The 9,840-nt window shown below is 40.2% G+C and overlaps 1 pseudogene; it reads right to left on the reverse strand.

Moving 5' to 3' along the window:
* Positions 1-3,632: 3,632 nt before the first annotated feature.
* LOC145787165 (zinc finger BED domain-containing protein 5-like) lies at positions 3,633-4,620 on the reverse strand (annotated as a pseudogene).
* Positions 4,621-9,840: the final 5,220 nt, after the last annotated feature.

Here is a 9,840-nt window from a genome sequence, read left to right on the forward strand (position 1 = left end):
ATCCAGAAAAAAAGAAAATTTCCATCGGTTGTCGATGTTCTTTACTTTCATGATATTCTAACATCTTGCTGCATGCTGATTGCTTTCTTTTCAATTGCAAAACTCGTCCCCTTCTAATTTTAATACTCCAACGTTTGAGGTCATTGCCTTTAATTTATTTCGGTCATTACCTTTAAGTTGGGTGTGCACTGACGGTAGCCACTTTAACAAGTCGAAATTCTGCCACTGAAATTGATTAGAATGCAACCGCCAACCAATCACAACATGTTATAAGAGGCTACCGTCCAATTGTGATCCTTCTCGCACTCATCCAGAGAGTTAATGCTTGTTTTGAACTTTATTTGGTAATTACAGAAGAAAAAGAGCAATAGAAGTAGTGGGAATCGAACCCGCGTCAATGAAATGACTATTTTCTACCCCTAACCCTAACCTCTAAGCCAACCAGCTGACAAAAAATCCATCACTTAATTTGCTTTCTATCATCTTCTTTTCGCCATTTTTTACGTCACTTAAACCGTAGCTTGTGATTGGTTAGCGGTTTCATCCTAATCAATTTCAGTGGCAGAATTTCGACTTGTTAAAGTGGCTACCTGCACTGACAGCCTGGCGAGTGCTATTTAAAATAAACAATTAAGAAAAATGACGTCACAAGGCAGTGAAAACAGCAATGGTTTTAGTTCAGCCAGGCTGTTCACTCGCTGATCTGAACACCTTGGCGCGTCATTGGGGGAATCCCAGGCAATAGCAAGTTTTAGCTTGTTGGATTAGAGTCAGGGATGGAGGAACCACGTGGGCCTCGTGGGCCTGGGCCCACCTACTTTATTTTCTGGGTGGGCCTGGCCCACCCACTTTTGAAAGCCAAATTTCTTTGAAAAATGTAGTGAAAACGGCAAATTAGAGAAGGAGTTCAAAAAAAAAGCTCTTCACTCATTTGATACACACTAGTTTGATTACACAGGCCAACAAAAAATTTTGGCACAAAAGGTGAGAGTCATTTTAGAGTATTTCAGGCCCCTGATTCCAAAAATGCACTTAGTTTTTTCGAATTTTCGAAACTACCAGGAACTGAATTTCGAACCAAGATTACATTCTTTCGTAACAAGGATAAAATTTTAAGCAGCTACTTTATTGAAGAACACAACTTTGTATTCTGTAATTATATAAATGGCCTTCGTACATTGATGGGTGTTGCTCAGTAGGCTATAGTAAGTCTACCATAATAAAGAATTGCGTTTGTTCATCGATGGCTTTGTATTGCTTATTCGTCTAGTTTGTTGTGCAAAACAATGTAAGTATTTTATTTGTACTTAGTAGCTTAGTTAGTAAGTTTGATATTGTTGAAGTCAACAAATATATTAAGGCGAAGCACAAGTTATATAATCTACATCTTGTAGCCTATCCTAAGGCTTGCTTCACGTCGTATTTTGATTGTTACTAGGCCAGTAAACGTTAAATAGCCGTTTGTTTGGGTTGTAATCAACGTGATTGGTTTCAAATGGCGTGTATACAACTTAGAAATGTGCCTGGGATTACTTTCAGTTTTGTCTATCATGTAATAAACGACACGGTGTTAAATCTATAGGAGCTCAAAATAGCAAAAAAAAAAGTTTTTGCTGTAGGTTATCTTAAAAACTAGAGCCAATTCGAAAAAAACAAGTGCATTTTCGGAATCAGGGGACTCGAAATACCCTAAAATGACTCTCACATGCCGTGCCTTTAAAAAAAAAATTTTTGTTTGCCTGTGTTATCTTTGATAGCTCAATGATGAAATCTAATCATCAAACTTTTCTGTTGAGCCCACTGTTGATGGGCAGCACGTGTGGGTGTGATTGGTAGAGTAATCTATAAATCAATCTAATTGTCCTCCAAGGTTAAAACAATGATATCATTACATATTGTACAGTGCATACACGTAGGCCTACTGTATAATGTTGCAGATCATTTCTCCCAGGTTGGTATTATAGCCTAACTGTGTGTGTATATTGCCTTTTTATTTGTGTGCACATCGCCATATTTTGTACAGCGCTGTAGAGAAATTTAACAATTTTGTAATTTGTTTGGCCAAATCGGGCCCGAAAACGGAGATTTTTCGCTGGTTGGCACAAAGGCAATCATGAAAACACAATGTATAAGCGATTTGAAGTATTAGGAATGCAGCAATGTTATGGGGGGTCTGGGGGGCTTCGCCCCCAGAAGTTTGATTAACTTTGACTGCAACGCCTTTGGGCCCACCTATTCTCAAAATGGTTCCTCCATCCCTGATTAGAGTTTGAGGTGATCAGAGTAGGGAGGGGCACAAAATTGCAAAATCAACATTTCAATAATGAGTAGCCTACAGTACACCTGAACTTTATGCTATGGGTCAACGTCAAAAGACTAAAAAAATTTTTTTACTTTGGTCGCAAAAACCCCCCGGATAATCAGATATCAAAAATGAGGGGGGGCGCAGATGGTTTTTCAGAAGTAATTCCAGAACCACTTGTCAGAAATGCTTACAGTTGGTTTTAGAAGATGCAAAATAACAGTTTGAGCGGTTTGAGACGTAATTTTTTAATCTAGCAGAGCATCAATATGACATTTTTTTTTTAAAGTGAGATTTTTCCTTTCTCTCACCCTAAAAAACGTTAATTTTGCATTTTCTCAGCGTTTTGACTGAAAAAAACATGCTTATAATTTGCCAAAGTATAGGTTAGGGATGGAATAGTTATAATAACAGTTGCCAGTCTTCTTCTGTAGGTTGGAAGAAACAGTTAAAATTTTCTATGGTCTTAAACTGAAGGAACATAATCAAGTAAACTGGGTGAAGTACGCAAAAATACATACAAATAAGTACCGTACGCAAAATGACCTCTAAATACACGCATTAAACACAGGAAAGTGTTCCAGTATGGAAAGAGGTAGTAGTATGGAAAGAGTCCACGATGTTGCAATACTTCGAACACGTTCTCCCAGAAAGTTCATTCAACATTAGATGTGGTTAACGTTTCAATGGCAGAGTCAAAATCTTCCCATGTTACAGTTGAGAAACACAGAAGTTTACTCAGGTAAACTTTCAGGTTCTGGGCAACTATTTGCATCGGCAAACGTACTCTCAATGTCACTGATGACTTGCATAAGTTTCCTGTTGAACATAAGACAAGGATGTGTGTGACAAAGGAGATGTTGAGGAATATGGTCAACACCAAGATCAATAGCAACCATTTCATCCACATGAAGATTACGTGTAGCTGAATCTGTCATCTGAAATGTAATTTTCTTGAAAATTTCCTCAAAATTTCCAGCCTTGTTTTTTCTGTATTCATTGCTCACAGGTAAAGCTGGGAGCCTTCTATAAGTACCATTAATGGTGATACCCTCCCCTCCAGTTCCCTGGATCTTAGAGCCTCGGTGTGATAGGTTACCACAGAATCACTGCTATCCATAATCTCCTCTACCAAGCAACCTAGAGACAAAGCATGTATGGCACCTCCAGCTCTTCGAATACTTTTGCGGCGGGGAGCTGTATCAAGATTAATCAGCTCTTCATTTTCATTTATGACATTTTCAGTTTTTTCGACTAAACATCATGCGACCAGTTTCAATCAGTGAAGCTGTTGCTTGCATTTTAGAGCAATATATTAGTTACCGTATTACTATACCATACGGTAACACCAATGAATAGCAAGAAAATACAATTTAATGCGATTGATGCAACTGTTTCCTCTGCACAAGCATGTCTATCCGGGGTACAACCTTACTCACAGCACATCGGAAATCATGTCCAGGCGCAGTTAGACAATTTCGGCTCTTGGACTTAATAGCCATCAAGGCCGAGAACCCTTGCTCAATGCTCACACTCCAATGTAGAAGGGAAAACGAGTAACTGAGGAACAGCATTTCGGGCCAATGTTGGGTAAGTGGAACCCTTGATTATCCAGAAATCTATAGGAGAGCATTCCTTCTGCTTTGCGTTTGCTGTCTCGTCAACTTGAATATCAATTATCTCTTGTTCTCCCGTTCCTACGGTTAGAAGAGCTGGATCGATGCAGAATGGATTGACAGCGTAGGTGCAACTTACTAAATCTGGGAAATAATGCCTTAATTCCGTTCTGAGCAGCTTAAGGCGATCACCAATTTCTTGAGATAATTTATGACTGGGGTCCACTGGAAGAGTGGTAAAATAAGGAGTTTGAACATTTCGTACTGTTTGCTCTCCACGTTTTTAGTCCATATATCTAGTTTACAAATGAATGCTTCCTGCTTTATAATAAAAACATTGATATTGTTGTTCGATCCTTGGAACAAAAGATTCACAAAGTTAAGAGCCTGGAAAATATCCGACAAGTAGGCCAGCCGTGAGATAAACTCAACGTTCTCCAAATCATCTTTAAAGTCGTGGTTTTCTCTTTGAAAAATGTCAGTAATTCATGCCTAAGTTCAAAGACCCTCATTGTTACATTTCCACGGGAAAGCCAGCGGACCTCTGTGTGGAAAAGGAGACACTTATGATCAGAACCGAGACACTTGCAAATACAGTACATACAGTACATGCAAATACAGTACATTGATTTGCTTTATTGTGCATTTGTAACGCAATAGTATCAACGTGAAATTGTTGCACAGTTGAAGTAATTGTGACATCATGTACTGTATTTGCAGTGGTTTTGGCTACTGCAAAGTGCGCAGGGGCGCTGGAAGCGGGGGGGCAGGGGGGGCATTCGCCTCCCCTGCCCTCAATTTTTCTGCAGATGGAGGGGCAGGGGGGGCAATGGTGCCCTTTTAAAGTCATGTAAGGTACTGCACATTTTGCAATATAACAATTTCTGCCATTCGCTTTTAGCCTTATTATAATCTTTCATTTTTGCCTCAAAATAATATTTACGGCACAAAATTTTGCAACACAGTACAGGCCTTAAAACTGTTTTTTTTTCGGCAGCCATCGTGGCCTACCTGGAGCTCCTTCTTGGCGGCCAAATCTGCGTGCTTGGAGGCCAAAATACAAAATAAAAATAACGATAGCACAAGTAGGCTAAATAGAATTAAACTTGCAACAATGCTAAAATGATCACTTAGCGTTGTTGAAGTCTGGGCCTGGGCGACGTCCTACAATAGAATCGTTGCACCACGCAATAACTGCTTTATCGGGATTGTAATCCAGTACTGCGAGACTATCTAACGACACTCGCACGAGTGTCTCCAATGTAGCTGATTTTAAAGAAGTTCGCCACTCCCCTATAATTCTTTTTAGCAACGAAAAACAACGTTCGACATGTGTTGACGATGACGGCAAGGTAATAAGTATTTCAATGATGCGAAGGACATTACTAAAAGAAGCATAGTTTTTGCAAAATATGATCAAAAATGTTTTCCCCTCACATGTCAACTAACCTAGTTCTTCTTTTTAACAACGATTCAATGTCCGACAACATCGAATCGACATAAAAACGACAATATTGCCGATGTAAATTAGCACTTAGGATTAACACTATGTTAAAATAAACGTCGGGAATTACAAACAAGACTTACAGCGCTGATGATTGCAGATGGATATATTCCATCAATAACAAATATTCCCGCACAATGCAACAGTGGCGATTATGACGCGCTGACCTAATTCTGCGTCACTCTTTGATACTAGATATTTTCGACAGTTAATCCACGACCATTCTATTGCGAAATTAGATAATTGGCTAGAAGAGACCGGCGGCCAAACTTGGCCGATTGAGAAGGTACAGAGGTGGGCAAAGTTACTTTCAAAAGTAACTGAGTTACAGTTACAGTTACTTGGCCAAAATAGTAACTGAGTTACCGTTACAGTTACCAATTTTAAAAAGTAACTAGTTACCGTTACTAGTTACAGTTACTATAGTTACTTTCAGTTACTCACAAATCTGAACATAAAATTCTGCACCTGGCCAGCTCTGCATGCAAGCCCAGTTTAACCGCAATGTTTGATATATAGTGTTAGAGCCATCCATGCTAACATAACAGCACAAGTACAAAACCAACAAGGTTTTATTTTAAAAAAATACTCAGTGGCTTATATGTTTATTTCCTTTGAGAAATACGAACATTTCAAAGTGCTCGTCACTCAGGCCTGCCCTTTTGGGCTTTAAAATGTCCATCCTTGCCCAATCGTCGTCGTTGTGTGAGCCCCTGGGGCCGAAAGTTTATCCTTTTACCGCCCCAGATTCACGATGTTCCCGGACTACACTGGAAGGCTACTAGAGAGCAGCCAGTCTTTGGTTTCATCATCCATGACGCAGACCTTCCGCTCCGTTAGGTGGCTTGAAGATGTTACAGTCATCGATGATGTCCGCCCCGATAGTTCAATTGGTTAGCGCGTCACTTCTGGAACGAAGAAGCTTCAAGATCAAGCGGCACTGGTTCGACTCTCAGGGCATGCGCTTGAGCAACGCACGTTAAGGACTCCTCTCTATTTAGCGGCATCTAATAGATGGAATAATTTCCCGGCAACAAGACTTCAACAATCGGAAACTTCACTCTGTCAATCTCGGTGACCGGGCCTGCGTCAGTGATTTAAAGCCTCTACAAGTATGCGAAACTGCCAGGATTAAGTTCTGCAAGAAGCTTTCCCAGTCCGAGGATAAAGATTTAATCAATCAATCAATGATGTGGTCTGCGGTCTGTTCCTCGGCACCACATTCACAGGAGGAAGAGGCCATTTCCCATTGGTGCATGGTTGAGCGGAAAAGCCCGACGCCCGTACGGAGACGGTTGAGGCGCACCCATGCCTGTCTTGGTAGTGTCAGGTCGATGGAGCGTGTGTCGGCGTCGGGGATGAACGAATAGTCTGGTGATGAACAAGTGCTGCAATGAAAACAATATTTCTACTGCAGCACTTGACGAAATGGGAGTGTTATGTTTTTAAAACAGTTTTTTCATCGGTCCAATTGTGAATCTGGATCCGCTTAACTTGTCCTCAGGGTCCGCTTCCAAATACTCCTGTAACAGATTCAACGCGCATTGCTTTCTTTTCTAGGTATTTGCGTAAAGTGGTGCAAAAGTCCTCCGTGGCTCTACTTACCACCATCCACTTCAGCGTCGCTGCTGCTCCCCTCTTCAGCAGACCAGTTTGCTTCTTCAATTGCTTGAAGCATGTTCTGTTTTATTTTTGTCTTCAATTCAGCAGTGTCGCTTAATGATCAGGCATTAAACACAGATAAGTCTAAATTGTAGGTGGAATGCAGTCGCTGTCCTCGAACCAATGACCAAATCTGGTTTGTATTGCTTCCACAAGAACGTCCACCAACGGCAAGCAAACAGCAATGCTGTTGCTGGTTTTAATGTCAGACAATCTTTTTAGAGGCATTGCAAGCGTTACACTAAATGCAATAAGTTTCAACTTCTTGAAGGTAACTATAACTAACTGACTATAAGCATCAACAAATTTCTTTTAATCGCTGCGTGTTTCTTGATGCTTAAAGTCAGTTAGTTAGTTACCTTCAAGAAGTTGAAATTTACTGCATTTTTATAAATATTTTCAGGTTCCTGATGAGGGCTTAAGTTAAACGGAAAACGTTTGACTGTTAAATTCATTTGTAAATATGTAAAATTTATTATTATAATGCTCAACCCTGTTGCATTGTTGTGTCTTGCCTGTCTTTGGTACATATTGATTAATCGCCAAAAACAACTAATTTAGCCAAATCAGTTATAAAAAATCGCCAAAAAAGAGCTAAATCATAAATATGAAGCTAAACGTCTTAAAAAATCGCCAGATTTCTGGACTTTGGCGATCAGTTTGCCAATATGGCAACCCTTCTCCACCAGACCACAAAACAAAAGTAGAACCGCGCATGCGCAGTGCTGCGCCGATACATCTGCGAAAAAAATGCATTATTGCGCAAAACGCAGCAAACACGCACTAAGCAAGACACAAACACGTGCAGAGAAATAAACGGCAATTAAAAACTAAAATTTCAATACAAAAGTAACTTGTAACTGTAACTGTTGAAAAAGTGTTAAAATAGGAACTAGTTACCGCGTTTCGTTACTTTTGGAAAATAGTAACGAAGTTACCGTTACAGTTACTCAAAAAGTAACTAGTTACAGTAACTAGTTACTTTTGTAACTAGTTACTGCCCACCTCTGAGAAGGTAGCACCGGCGGTCATTCAAGCACTACTTAGTGGTCATGGCCGCCGGCTGCTTTAAGGCTTGACAGTAGGTTACATCGTTATAACATAGCATGATGCCCTTCTTTGTATACGGGACACTTGTAGGCTATCATTACTCAATACATAGTGAGCTGATAGATTAGCATTATTGCTATATCTTATCTTAAAAGTTGAAAAAAATTGGCCTTTTAGTAAACAAAAGTGCCCTTTTTTCGTAATCCTGCCCCCACAGTCAAAAATCGTTCCGGCGCCCCTGAAAGTGCGGCAAATTGTATGAAGTAGACTAAATACAACAAAAAACCGCTAAACTCTTTGCGTACCACTTAAAAAGCTCTCGCGTACCACTAGTGGTACGCGTACCACAGTTCGAGACCACTGGCCTAGGCTACATGTGTCCCTCGCAGCCGTGGCCGAGTGGTTAGCGCGTTGGGCTCGCAGTCGAGAGCCTGCATGTTCGACTCCAGCCACTCGCACTTGCTGTTGTTTCTCTGGGCAAGAAACTTTACGATAATTGCCTCTACCTAGTGATCGATTTCGAGTAATGGGTAGCACCAAATTTACGTCATAAGTAGAGTAGACAACCGGAAACAGACATTGCCGTCGGCTGCAGCGTGGGTCAGGTGTATGTCGAAAGGCGTACACCGATGCATAGCGCTCAAGTCCGCTTTCCCGCAATGCAGGATAAAGATAAACAAACAAACAAACCCTCTGAAACAGATAATATAAAGGCTACTTTTTCTTGCTTTTTTTGGAACAGTTTTTTCTTGTTTAATCACATTTCACCGCATTAGTTGACAATATAGGGTACGTAAGTCAATCTGTTGAGCTGACAAGTCGTGCGAATATAGGGCACGTGCCCACGAGTGTTTGGCAGCTATGATATCTCAAAGTCTTCTGACTAATGACGTCATCAGTCATGTGAACAAAGTTTGTGGAATTATTTAGAGTTGCCAAATGAGAAATCTTAAGATCGTTGAGAACAAAAACATTTGAACCAAGATTTTTCGGGTTGTGGAAAGTTAGAGCAGGCAGCAAGACTTGCACAAGAAATGCTGAAAAACTTCCCAAAAACAGTGGTAGAATTTATTCAGAGATCATCTTGAACATAAATGGAAAAGTTCTTGGATTGGATTTGCACTGAACAAATTGCTAGCAAAATGAAGCACCTTGAACTCAGCTGGTTGAAAACGGCCAGCTCAATTCACGACGAAACCGCAAGATCAAGCAGCGCTGGTTCGATTCTCGGTGTGTGTGCTTAAACAACGCATTTTCAATGAACATTTTCCATGAACAATTTTCCATTCAGTGGCAACAAGAGGGTAAAATAATTGAGAGATAGTTATGCTTCAATAATTTAAATCTTGGTTATTTGGTTGTTTTTGTATCTTCATCCTTGAACTGACAAAACTTTGTCAGGTTATTCTTGGTAATTTTGCATACTTGTAGAGGCTTTTATTGCAGGGCAGGCTACTGAGACTGAGAGTGAATTTTCCGATTGTTGTCATTGAAGTGTTATTTTTATTCTGTCAGTCTCAGTGACTGATTCTGCGTCAGGTTCAAGGCTTTAACAGTATGCCAAATACTAAAATTAAGTTATAAAAGAAGCTTTTTCAGTTCGAAAATAAAAGTTTCCAGAATCAATCAATTTGCCTTTGAAATTTTCAAGGCAGCCGCCAGTTATGGGGAATTCATTTTGCATGAACTGGCAACACTGATAAAAT

This window comes from Aplidium turbinatum, chromosome 18 (genome assembly GCF_918807975.1).
Source record: "Aplidium turbinatum chromosome 18, kaAplTurb1.1, whole genome shotgun sequence".
NCBI lineage: Eukaryota > Metazoa > Chordata > Ascidiacea > Aplousobranchia > Polyclinidae > Aplidium > Aplidium turbinatum.